The sequence below is a fragment of the Anguilla anguilla genome, chromosome 5 (genome assembly GCF_013347855.1).
Source record: "Anguilla anguilla isolate fAngAng1 chromosome 5, fAngAng1.pri, whole genome shotgun sequence".
NCBI lineage: Eukaryota > Metazoa > Chordata > Actinopteri > Anguilliformes > Anguillidae > Anguilla > Anguilla anguilla.
In genome coordinates this window covers 10,460,314-10,472,506 of record NC_049205.1, presented here as the reverse complement: position 1 = coordinate 10,472,506, position 12,193 = coordinate 10,460,314, and the positions used below count along the sequence as shown (strand labels likewise).

The window sequence follows — 12,193 nt, the reverse complement described above, 5'->3', positions numbered from 1 at the left end:
TTATCACCGCTTTCATTTTGGTTTTGCTGTATGCGATGAGAGATGAGTGAAGATTCAATTCAGCAACGCAATCCAGTTTCTCACTTCAAAAAATTTTAATTACTGTTCCGTTGTTTCTCTCAGTTTGTTTTAATAATATGTCCTTAGGTCTGCAGTTATTTAAATGTTTGAGGAAGCTACAGTTCACTCCACGCGCTGTTTGCAGAAACAATGCTTTCGGTACACGGTGTCAGCCCCCCCCCAGCAATAGCCGCCATATCAGTTTCCTGCTCCTTTCTTTTGGTAACCCGGGTTCTTTTCAGCGTTCAGTGCTTGCTGAGCAGAATTCCCCCAATTTACCTGCCAGGTTTACAGGTCACTCCTTCACCCCAGGGCTGTTTATGGTTCCCCACAGAAAGCTAAGAAAACAGACCCGAGTGGCTAGCAAAGAGGGGTCGCATCATTAAAAAAACAAAACAGAAAAAAAATAAAAAAACAGGAGTCATTGTGGGGAAGCATGAAGCTGCAAACTGGAATCTGTTTTCATGGTTAAACACACAGAGTGAGTCACAGACTTGGTAAAAAAAAAAATGTTTTTTAAAAGATTAATACCTTTTTCTGTTGTTTTGTGACACCTCAGAGTGACCAGGGGGCTGATTGGTTGTTTATTTGGCCCGATGTGAAGTTAAACTGAATTCTTAGAGCGGGGCTCTGATAGGAAATCAATAAGAAATAACAGAAGCGCTTATTTGTGGGACGGCGCTATTGACCCTCCGCCCCGTCGCTCTCTCTCTCTCTCTGTTTTTCGACTCCTCCCTCCTGCGCTGCAGCGGGGCAGAACTTTAACCTGCGGCAGCTGGGGATATGCGAGCCGGCGGCGCGCCGCGGCCTGGCCTTCTGCACGGAGATGGGCCTCCCGCACCGCGACGCCGAGAACGAGGGCGTGATGTCGCCCGAGCACGCCGTGCGCCTCTGGGGCCGCGGCGTCAAGTCGGGCCGCAGCTCCTGCCTGTCCAGCCGCTCCAACTCCGCCCTCACCCTGACCGACACGGAGCACGACAACAAGTCCGACAGCGAGAACGGTGAGTCCCCAGCCCGCCCCGCCCCCCTCTTCTCCCGCTCTCCGCCGTCTCGTCCCGTCCCGTCTCGTCCTCCGGCCGGTCTGCACGTCCGGGGTCGGGCCGTTAAACGGGATTTGTTTTGTCCACCGTGTCAGACTTAGGAAAACCGGTACCCAGAAAAAATTGAAAAAATGAAAGGCCAAAGATCTGCTGGAAATGTTTTCTTGCCGCCTGGCAGGTCGTGCCAGCCCCTCCCCCTTGTTTGTGCGGAGCCCCCTGATTGGTCGCTGCGGTTTCCCCCCCGAAACGCTTTCGTGGGCAGACAGGTCCGTTGACGTGCCACGCCCCTTTAAGGGAATTAATCGGGGCTTCGACGGCCGCGCTCTGAAGAATAAAAGGCGAACTCCACACACGGTGGAGTCACCTGTTCCCCCACAAGGATGTGAGGCGGTTTTGATAAAGTTGCCCCCGCCCCCCCCCCTGCCCCCCCCCCCCCCCAGGGGCCGCGGCGTAATCAAAGATGGCTTTGTGAGCCCCCCCCCCCCAGCTCCGAGACTCCTCCGAGACGTTTGGGAGCGTGGAGACGGTTGAAGGAGCACGCACAATGGCTGATTAACGGGGCGCGGCGGTTTGAAGTGCAAATCGCGCTCCTGCAACCAGAGGAGACGTGCGGGTTTTGAACTGTTGTGAGAGTAGGACGAGGTACAGACTTTTTTTTTTTTTTTACCACGTTTTTGCCGCGTTTAAAGTGCGTTCACGTGCCCGCGCCCTTCATTTTGGTGTGCGTTTTTTAAATTTGACGTGTCTGGAAATATTTTTTTTGGAAGTAGGGTTTGTTCATCCACCTCCAAGGTCTTACAGGGTGCTGGAGTGTTTTATGGGTTTTCTCTCAGTATTTGTACAGAACGGGTCATACAGTGTAGGCATTTGGAGTTAACTGAGTGTGGTCTACCTGTGTAACCATTTACAGTAATATAAACAGCTGTGTACCTCACCAAAAAGCGGATTCATTTTTACTTCAGTTCGCTTTCCGTGGTTTGAGTAATTGTCTTTGTGCTTTCGGCTGTTTCAGTCCTGATGTGCGGTGGGTGCATTCTGCACAGAAAACTGCATACAGGTGTTGTCTGTAAATTAAATGACCTTAAAAAAAGCCCCTTATTAAATAAGTGAAATTAGCATTGTTTTGTCTTAATTAGTGATGTGCAGAGGAAGAGACTGCTGAATTTGCATTTTTATTTTTTTTTTTTTAATTTGGAGCAATTATGATCTGAATTTATAAAAACACTGACTTTACGATGCTCTGAAGCCAACATATTCCAGATCATTAGCTGAAATGCCCTAAGGGAGGAAGGGCAATGTTGTAGTAACAAACACATTTCTTAATATCTAGTTGTTATTTTTTATTTTATTCTGCTACATTTGGTTTGGATTTATAATTGCAAGGATGTTCAGTTTAACTCTTTAGGTGAATGGAATCACTGCAGGCAATATTGCTGTTTAGAGTTCTGAGAAATGTTAGATTCACTGACAGGCAGATGGCTGTGAAGTTTCTGTGTATAATTTAAGGTTTTTACTCAACATGTATTAGGTGCAGAAAGCGAAATAGTATTAATACTTTCGAGCAAATTTTAATATCAAGTCTAAGTTTATAGAGAGCATTCATAAAAGTCAAAAAAAAATTTTACATTTAAAGATGTTCAAACATTTAATTTAATTTGTTTACAGGTTTTTGACATTTTAACATGAACATAGCCCCAGTGGCTGTGTTACTGTATCTTGTATTAGATTTTTTTCAGAAAGGTGTTGGAAAGCCCTGATCATCTGCAGTAAGCACTGCCTAAGAGTTAATGCTATTTCTTGCACTCAAATACATCCTTTAAAGTTCAGGGCAGAGGCTTTCCAAGAGCAGTTTCCCTTCCACGCCGGTGAACTTTTCCTTTAAAAAAGAAAAAAGAAACGAGAAAGAAAAGCACAATGGAGAATCGAAACGCTGCTGTAAATCACATGTGGAGTGTTGCTGCCAATCGTTCCTTGGTTTTAGATTGCAGTAATAGAGACAGGAAATTCAGGTCACCCGAGTCCAGTGCGCCTCTGGTGAGGTGGGGCGGGGGGGGGGGGGGATTGGAGGGAGGCAGCCGTGCGCAAAGTGGGTGAGCTTTTGAAGGTGGGGGGGGGGGGGGGGGGGGGGACATTTGAGACAGGGATGAACATTGCCCTGCTGCCACCACAACAGCTCGACGAGGCCGGTGCAGATCTTCAGCCATCCTGGGGGAGCCGGAGGTGGCGAATCAAAGGAGGGAGCTCTGACCGCACGCTCTTCCTTTTCACGTCCCCGTGTCCAGGGGCACGCCGTCCGCCCAGCACAAAGGGCGCGATCCGCTGCCTTTTGTCAAAAGTAAAAACACCGAATCCTCTGCCAGTTCCATTCCCCGTCGAACCCCTCCCCTTAATGTTTCATTCTGTGAAATATTCAGCGAGTTTTTCTTTTTCTTTTTTCTTTTTTGGCACAGCCATCCATTTGAATAAAAAAAATAAAAAAGCAAGCCAACAAATAAATATGTATAATGTTGTTGTGCGTAGGACCGCTTCAAAATGGCACCCCGTTGCCCGGGTTACTTTCAGCCATGTTGTCGCGGAGAGCGCGAAGGCGGCTTCCTGTAATTCCTCTGAATTGCGTCGTGTCAGAAGAGCGCGCCGCGCCGCGCCGCGTCGCCACTGATCCTCCCGAAAACTCTGATGTGCGCCTCCTCGGGAGTCAGCCGGGACGTGTCTGGAGGGCTCTCTGACGATTCGGGGTCTTGTTAGCGCGGAACCCCACTGTGGCTTTTATCTCTGCGGTTCCTCCCCCTCCCCAATGATTTAAAAAAAAAAAAATTTTATTCTCGCAATATACACCGCGTGCTAAAGAACCAATCCTGTCGAGAAGTCGTGCATCACGCGTGATACTGTGAGCAGGGGTAACCACCCCCCACCCCCCAAACCCCCCCATCTCATCCTTGTCCTTTTTTAAGAGGAAGGTTCATAATGGTATATTCTGCTTTTTATGCCGTAAACTACAAATGATGTCATTTCCTGTAGATTTTGTCAGCTTGTTATTGATTGGCTTCATAATAATCATTTTTTAAATTTTTTTATTGTATAAGTCAAGAATATAGGGTGTTTTGTTTTGGTATATTTTTGCCCAAAATATAAAACATATCAAAGACTTGCAGTAATGAATAAATCGGATAAGAAAAATGACTTATTGCTTTACTTTCGAGCCATGGCTGCTGTAACCTGTGTGTCTCCTACCATCCAAATTACAGGTATTTAGATGCTTTAATCTCCTAATGATGAATTATTAAGTGTTGTCATATGATTACCATAGCACCTCTCTTAAATCCCACCTACAACAGATTTTGGGGGTGTTCAGTGAGTTGTGAAATTACAGTGATATAATATAATCCTTTAATCATATAAAGGTAATATGAAGACTGTAAACATAATGCTGTATTGGTAAATGGAAAAAAAAGAATAGGTTTTTCTTGGAAATCCCATTGTTTTGGATATACCAGTATTTTGTGCAAGATTATACGGTTTGTTTATTCATCTTTCAGAATGGTGGGAAAAACATCAGTAATCCATAAAAAAATGATGTTGTTTATAAAACAAGCACACACCGCCATCTATACTGTTATTTGGGGACATGGAAAGATGCTCTTCGTTTAGAAATTTAGCTTGGACCCCTGAGCGCAGTGAAATTATGGTGCTATTGTAACTCAGACATCTGTCTAAGACACTGTTTACATTGTACCCACACAACAGGGGGTACTGTGGTGTTTGCAGACTTTGGAAAATATTGCTATCGTGTGACGTGAATGTCATATTTATTTTATTTTATTTTATTTTATTTATTGAAAAAGAAAAAAATCTGAATCGCGTGTAGAATGTTAACTTTAGAAACCCCTGCCGCACTAAAACTCCTAAGTTAACCCAGGAGAAATTCTGAATACTTTGTATCCTTCAAAGTTTTCTTCGGTTTTGAGGAGCGGTACGGAATGAATTTAAATGAATTCTCCCTTCTTGGTGAAATATTAAAATGACAACGCTACAGCCAGTGTTCTTGGTTTCTTCGGCGAGTATCCTTAAGGCTCCAAGCGTACACGTTCTAAGAGAAGTTTAACCAACTGGAGGTGGCCCAGGGGCCCTCCTCGTGGGCAACAGGATGGGACGACTAACCGAACTCAGAAATGCATGACGGGGGCCCTCGAAAATCAAAGCCGCTCCAGGTCACAGTGACAGAACCCAAAATTGTGCGTGTGCATTCGAATTTGGCTCTCACGCATTCTACAGTTCTTACTGTCGCTAATTTCTCTCTCTTTGTCTCTCGCCCTCTGTCTCTCTCTCTCTCTCTCTCTCTTGCTTTGCCTGTTGCTGTGTACACTGTACAGCAAATCCGTTTCCCAGCTGGAGGGATTTGGTCAGCTGTGTCATTCCCCCCCCCCCCCCCCCCCCCCTCCCCCCCCGTTTGTAAGCCCCATGCTTCCCGCATTAATCCTCGTTGGTCAGAACACGATTGGAATGCCATTGTTCCATCCTGCCAGACGCAGCTCATCGCGCTTCTGCGGGAGCCTCACCCGGAGTGACTTACGATGCTTACGCTTTCGCATCTTGTTTTGCTCTTTAGCCCTGTAGGTGGTCTCCTGTCCGACGTTCTTGACCACCGGCGTCAAGTTGACTCGCAGTTGCTTTGAGATGCCGGTGGCCTGTGCTTAATTACATTTTTAAATATGTGTAAGCAGCAAGAAAAATTCAGTAAACATCTCAACCGGCTTCGCCTGAAACCGGCCATCCTCACAGATCAATGTCAGGGTCAGTGTCCATGTGAACTCTTATTTCTGCCAAGTTGTGTCTTTGGCTCGTCGATGGCTTAAGCCCCCAGCTGCAAACACTCGATCCCGGCCTCCCTCTCTCTGTCTCTCTGTCCATTTAATAGACCCGTCTGATAGGTATCGTCCACATCCTATCCTCCCCCTTCTGAATTCCACTTGTGAACATTTCTAGATTCTAGATTCCTTGTGTCTAAGATTTCCTTACAATCAGTTCAAACCCAATAAAGGAAAAGATATCAAGCTCTATAAAGGATTTTTAATTTAACTATAAGAGTTGACAGGTTGACATGTTGCCACCCCCCCCCCCCCCCCCAATATGGGATGCTGTCCCAAACTCTTAATTTAATCATTAATTTAATAGAAGATAAGTACATAAGTAGTTTAAAAGAATTTGGGCTTCAATTAAGCTATTATCCAATCTTAAGTGCTGACAGGATGATGAGATCTGACAGAGAAATGCAGGGATGGAGAGAGAATGAGAGAGAGAAGTAGGAGATTATTTATGAGACAGCTACACAGTATGAGGTTCAAGGGTGAGACAGAGTCATACTCAGTGATCTCTGCAGAGGTAAGCACCTCTTTCCTCACAACCAATCAGTTCCATCTGGGTCATCCAACCGTCGCACTGCTCTGTGATGGTCTCTGAACTCTTTAATTAGGGTACAGCATTCATTTGATTTCCTGTGCATAAGGGGGGAAAATACACGTACGTGCAAAAGAAAGTATGATCAGTGGCTTTTCCTACATGCCTGGAAAGAGTCACTTGCTGCTGCTGAAAATAACGATTCCTTTCTTCTTATTCTTCTTCTTTTTCTTCTCCTTTGTGTTTGCCATCCAATTGATAGCACTGGCATTTTAATTAGCCTGTTCTGCTTTTTTTCTGTTCTTCTTTTTTTTTCTACAGTAAATAAATGAATTAATACATATAGTCGCAAACAGCAATAATGGGGGCCAAGCATATGTAAAGGCTCCAATTAGCAGACGATTGTATATCTACAAATGCATTGCAGACATATTCTGTGTTTACATGTGCAAAGGGTAAAAAAAAAAAATGAATTAAGCATTTTGCAAATAAACAATAGAACCAGGGGCTTTGTGGGATGCAAAGACAAGGCAGAAACCACTGTACCATCGAGCGGAATAATTTGACCAGGGCGTGCATTTAGTTCCTGAAGAAACTGTGAACTGAATTTACAAATTTATGGAAAATTCCTAGAGCCCTCAGCAACTGAAGTAGAGAGTCTATTGATGTGCAGTGGCCCTTTTTCCAGTTGCATTTATTTTCAGTGTTGCATATTGACAGTATGAAGGGGGGTAATTCCATTGAAGACAAGTTAATAATGTTATCTTGTCTGGTTGTACATCTCTTTCAATGGCTTGTCAAAAGATCTCTGCAATAGCCCTGCATTCAAGGAACAAAGGTAGGCCATTGCTTTGAAAGGAGGTATTGGCCTAATTGAGTCACAGACTTTGAAGATTTGAAATAAGGTAGACGTAGCATTTTTCCGTTCTTTTGTTTTGGTCTTAATGTGAATCTCAGCTTTTGGGGCTAACGCAGAGATCGGGGAGGATGTTATCCTTTGTGGGAATTACTGGTTCCGCGCATGCAGTATCAGCAAAGCCAACCGACATGGAGTACAATAGATAACTTCCCTCCGTAAATTGCGTTAGTGTTTGGTTTTTTTTTTTTTTTTTTTTTTTTAAATAAATGAGAACACAAAAGCTCGGCGTAATCTGCCTTTGAGGGAGCGTATCAGAAGGAACCGTTTCCGCCAATTAAGGAAAAGCGCCATCGAAGAACGTCTGGCGAGCAAATGGCAACCGGTGACATCACTGGCGGCTGAAGCGATCAGGCTCTTCCCCCGCCTGACAGTGATGGTGACCCTGGCTCCCCGGTGTGACATTGGTGACCTTCGTCCCTTTGTTTAGCGTGGATGTGCTATCACCGGCGCGCTTACTCACGCTCATCAGAGACAAAAGCGGCCCGTGTTTACAGAGACACACTCCGGCTTCCTCGGGCAACAGCGCAAGGCGAGATCGCGATACCAGGTGCGCATCTGGCCTTTCCGTCATGCTACGATGGCATAAACTAGCACAGAGAGAGCTGGGGGGACGGGGGCGGGGACGGGGGGGTTAGGGTCATAAAATTACACTTTTAAAAAAGGTTGTATTGAAAAGCTATGCCATGAGATGATTACTTTCGTGTTTTCTCGTACCTCTTTTACTACCGGTGTCAGCATTCAATTATGCTGTAGTCGTGGATGTTCCTTTTTTTTTTTAAATAAATAAAATTTCTAAATTTCTTACCAGTTTATTTAATAATTTTTTTTTGTATACCAGGCCATATTTTATTTCCCTGGAGATGAATAGAAACATGATGAAGAATCCCAGTTTGGTTGAATAATTCATGTACAGGTCAGGCCTCATTTAAGGCCTTTAATCTCTGTGTTTATCCATTGGTGAGAATCCAGACAAAACATGAACACTTCCCCAGCAAACCCGTGTCCAGCCCAGGGTCTGGATACATGTTAAAGCGTAGAGCACAGGCGTTTACCCGAACGCGTCTTCCGTTCAAACGTTTGGGCTCTGAGTGAGACTCCCTGGCTGGACTGCTCAGAGAGGTGAGAGGGAAGGTGCACAGGGAGCAGGTGGGGAACAGGACCAATGTGGCCTTTTTTTGTAGGGGGCAGATTGCACCTGGTTGGGAAAAAAAGAAAACCGAGCTCCCGGCTGGTCGTGGCATCACAGGTATTGATCAGAGAGGCACAGACAGGCAGCAAAAGTGATGTGGGAAGTACTGGGAGCAGCGGTGCCAGAGCTGGCTTCAAATTAAAAGCGCCCCTGTTTGACTGATAGCCAGCGGGAATTATTATCTAACTTTTTTTTTTTTTTTTTTTGCTGTTACGAATCAAGCTTCTGTGTTTTCTAAAGGACTTCAGAATCCCTTCGGTTGACTTGGCAGACCAAAACACACCGCGGTGAAAGAATGCATGCTGTGGTACGTGTGTTTAGTTTGCCAAAAAAAAAAAAAAAGAAAGATTCTGCTTTGAAGACGAGAGTTGATTGCCTCTCGTAAAAGTACATTTTGGAATGGGTGCCATTATCCTGCAATTATTACAGGGACGGCCTAGTGAAGGAAAGCTCCCAGCATGCCACCTTTCTGGTGTTTGCTATAGATTATTGCCGAAACAAAGGCCATTCAACTGATAGCGCTGGCATTTAATTAGTCGGTTCTGCTTCCCTTTTTTTCTTTTTGGGGGAGAGGAGGTATTGCATTTCAGGAGGGCAAATGGAGTCAAGTGACAATCCTGAAGCATAAATAAACATGACATAAATAAGTGCTTTCATTAATTTATGTGACTAATTCATAATGTATGTGGAATGAAAAAGAAAAGGCATGTTTTGTCATGGGCCTGAGACCGAGCTCCAGGCCATCTGTGGTGTGTTTGGAAGAAGAGAAATTGGATAGGGTGCAAGTCACTGTTTATCTCTCTACAAAGTCTTGCACCCGTGTGCTCTTTATTTTCGCTTTTTCTTGCATTGGTCACATGCAGACGTCATTTCACACAGAACCCGTGGCTGAATCGCCACATTTTGCTGTATTGTCATCTTTGCTAATTCCATTTTATTGGTGTGTGCGTGTATGTGTGTGTGTGTGTGTGTGTGTGTGTGTGTTTGTGTTTTTGCCCTTTAATGTGCAAGATCTCAAACATGGGATTAGAATGTTCTCAACTGAACATTCTAATGCTGATGTAACAATCACTAGTGGTGCTTGAAAGCGATTGAGTTCTAGAACGCTGGAATAGAACATTCCAGAAAAAAAAACCCAGCTCTTCAAAGGGTCGAATGCAGTCCTGTGACATGCTCCGTTGAGTGATTTTGTGGATGACTGTGTCTGTCACGCAGTAAGCGTGCGGCTCGCAGCAGTGACGCGGTGGGCAACCCGGCGGCCCGCCGTCTCGGAGAACGACCTGTACGCCGTTTCTATTTCTGATCGGGGATGCGGGGGTAGGGCAGAGGCCGCCCACTTTTTTTTTGCGGCTGAAATTGATTTCACATGTCGAACGCACCACGCGGCTTCGGTTTTTTCTCTTTTCTTTTTTTTTTTTTCTTTTTTCAGGATACGATCCAGAGGTGGGGAAAGCACGGGGAGGCCCAGATCTTAATTTAGGCCAGGAGCAGACAATTACCGAAACCTTTACGGTCTGTTCCGGGGAAAGCGTTCGCTTCAGCGGGCGGTTTAATTGTGTAACTGCGTTAATTAGTGGCTAATCAAACACTTGAATAGCAGCTTGGACCTTTGCCTGAGTCAGACAGGAGATAGAATGCAGTCATACTGGGCCTCAAACGTTCCTCGTTCTGTAAGGAATATGAATATTTACTTTCAACAGCACCTTCAAATTTGCCTGGCTCGTGTTTCGTGCTGTGATTCGCGATCCTTAAAATGTGGGAGCGGTTTTGTTTATGTTTTTGCCTGCCAGATGTGACAGTTAAGTTCTGTCGGTGTTTAATAGAGGGAGTTAAATGACTCAGACGCGCCTGTACTCTGAGGAGACACAAAGTAGGGTGTCTTACAGGCCCCGCTCACGCTTCCTCCCTGGGCAAAGTTGTAAATTCAGCTGCAAATAAGCTCTAGTAAAAAATCTGTAATGTTTGACGCCGCGCTCTTGCCATGTAGTTCCTTTCTGCTCAAAAAAGGGTAATCATTCACCTGTTATATTGCCGAATAGTGCCCACCATATTTCTGTTTCTGTCATGTGCTCTGAAATTGAGCTTAACACCACTGCAGTTATATTGGCAGCAGACACCACTGTGTATTGAAGAAGGTGATGCAACTTTGATGCAAAACATTCCTGCTTTGTTCTTCGTTGTTCTGGATGACCAATAAGGACGCATTGGTTGGTTGCAAGCTAATAAGGACAGAAAAGACTGTCAGCCACCAGACAGGGGAGATTTATTCAAGTTTGTCTTATGCCTTTATTAAATTACATAGACATGCCTCTGAAAATATATTTTCATTTATTACTTTGACAGTGACTTTCGTCTACGCAGCCTTAAGCATTTTGATTGTTGCTTTCGTTTGGAAAGTTTCCCCCCCTGTGCAAAGACGTGGCTGTGGTCCACCATTTAATCACCATAGCAAGATATTATTTAATTACAGAAATATGAAGGCATTGCTGATGAAATCCTGGCTAAATATAGCTCACTTTTTAAATGTAAAGGCCATCTGACTTTTATGGGCCACCTGAGATATTAATCTCTGGATGAGCAGCAATTAATCCGTTTTAATGGTGCTGTGAAAAAGGCCTCCGTGCGTCGCTTGCCAGAACACAACAGACCCCATTTTGAGGTGACTGTCGAGTGGACCACCCAAAAACGGACAGCAGCGGACTGTTTGGCGGGTGAGTCAGCCAGGGGGCTGTCCGTTTCTCCGCCTCCGGTGAGCCAGGAGCCCGCTGTTTTTCGGCACAACTAACAAGCCCCCCTCCAGAGCAATGGCTGGTGGGCCGATAATTGAAACGGAAGCGTTGGCTCACAGAAGCACGTGTTTTAGAGGACAGAGCGTGCTTGTCTGTGCTACATCCATCCATTCATCCATCCATTATCTATATGCTTATCCTGGGCAGGTTCACGGACGGTGCTGGAGCCTGTCCCAGCGTGCATTGGGCGAGGGGCTGGAATGCACCCTGGACAGGCCGCCAATGTATCGCAGGGCACACACACCATTCACTCACACAGACAGTGTAGTTTAAAACCTACTCTTGTACAGTAAATGATTAATTGGAGCTTGCTTGTTGCTTATATAATGCATGGTGTCATGCAGGTCATAGTGTAGATTGCTCTGGACGTAGAACAATTGGGAGTTGTAGTTTCATTGTTTTGAGCGGACGTCCATTTTTAAAATAGAGTTTAACTCAGCCTTCACTGCCATTAACTACGATTGCAAAATCAATGTGCCCATTACATATTCATTGAATTCTGTCTGCCTGGTGTGAGGATGTTTTAGGCTGAAATGATTCAATAGGCACACCTGTTTGCATGTTAGAAATGGATAGATGAGCTTACAGGATTTGACAGAAGGAGAGATTTAGAGGCCAGTGTGAGTAGGCTGTTGCTTTGAGGCACAACTCCATAGTTCAACATCAACAGCGTCAACATCCATTGATTTTCTTTTCTTTAATGCATTATTTAAAAAGGAAGGAATTTAGCAGACCATTTTCGCACATTTTTATTTTCTAAAATACAAAGTCTTAATTTGGTTGCATTTTATACAGGCTTTAT

General features: G+C 44.8%; 1 pseudogene; it reads left to right on the top strand.

The window, feature by feature from the left end:
* Positions 1–12,193, top strand: part of LOC118227517 — a 516,632-nt pseudogene that overhangs the window by 301,663 nt on the left and 202,776 nt on the right.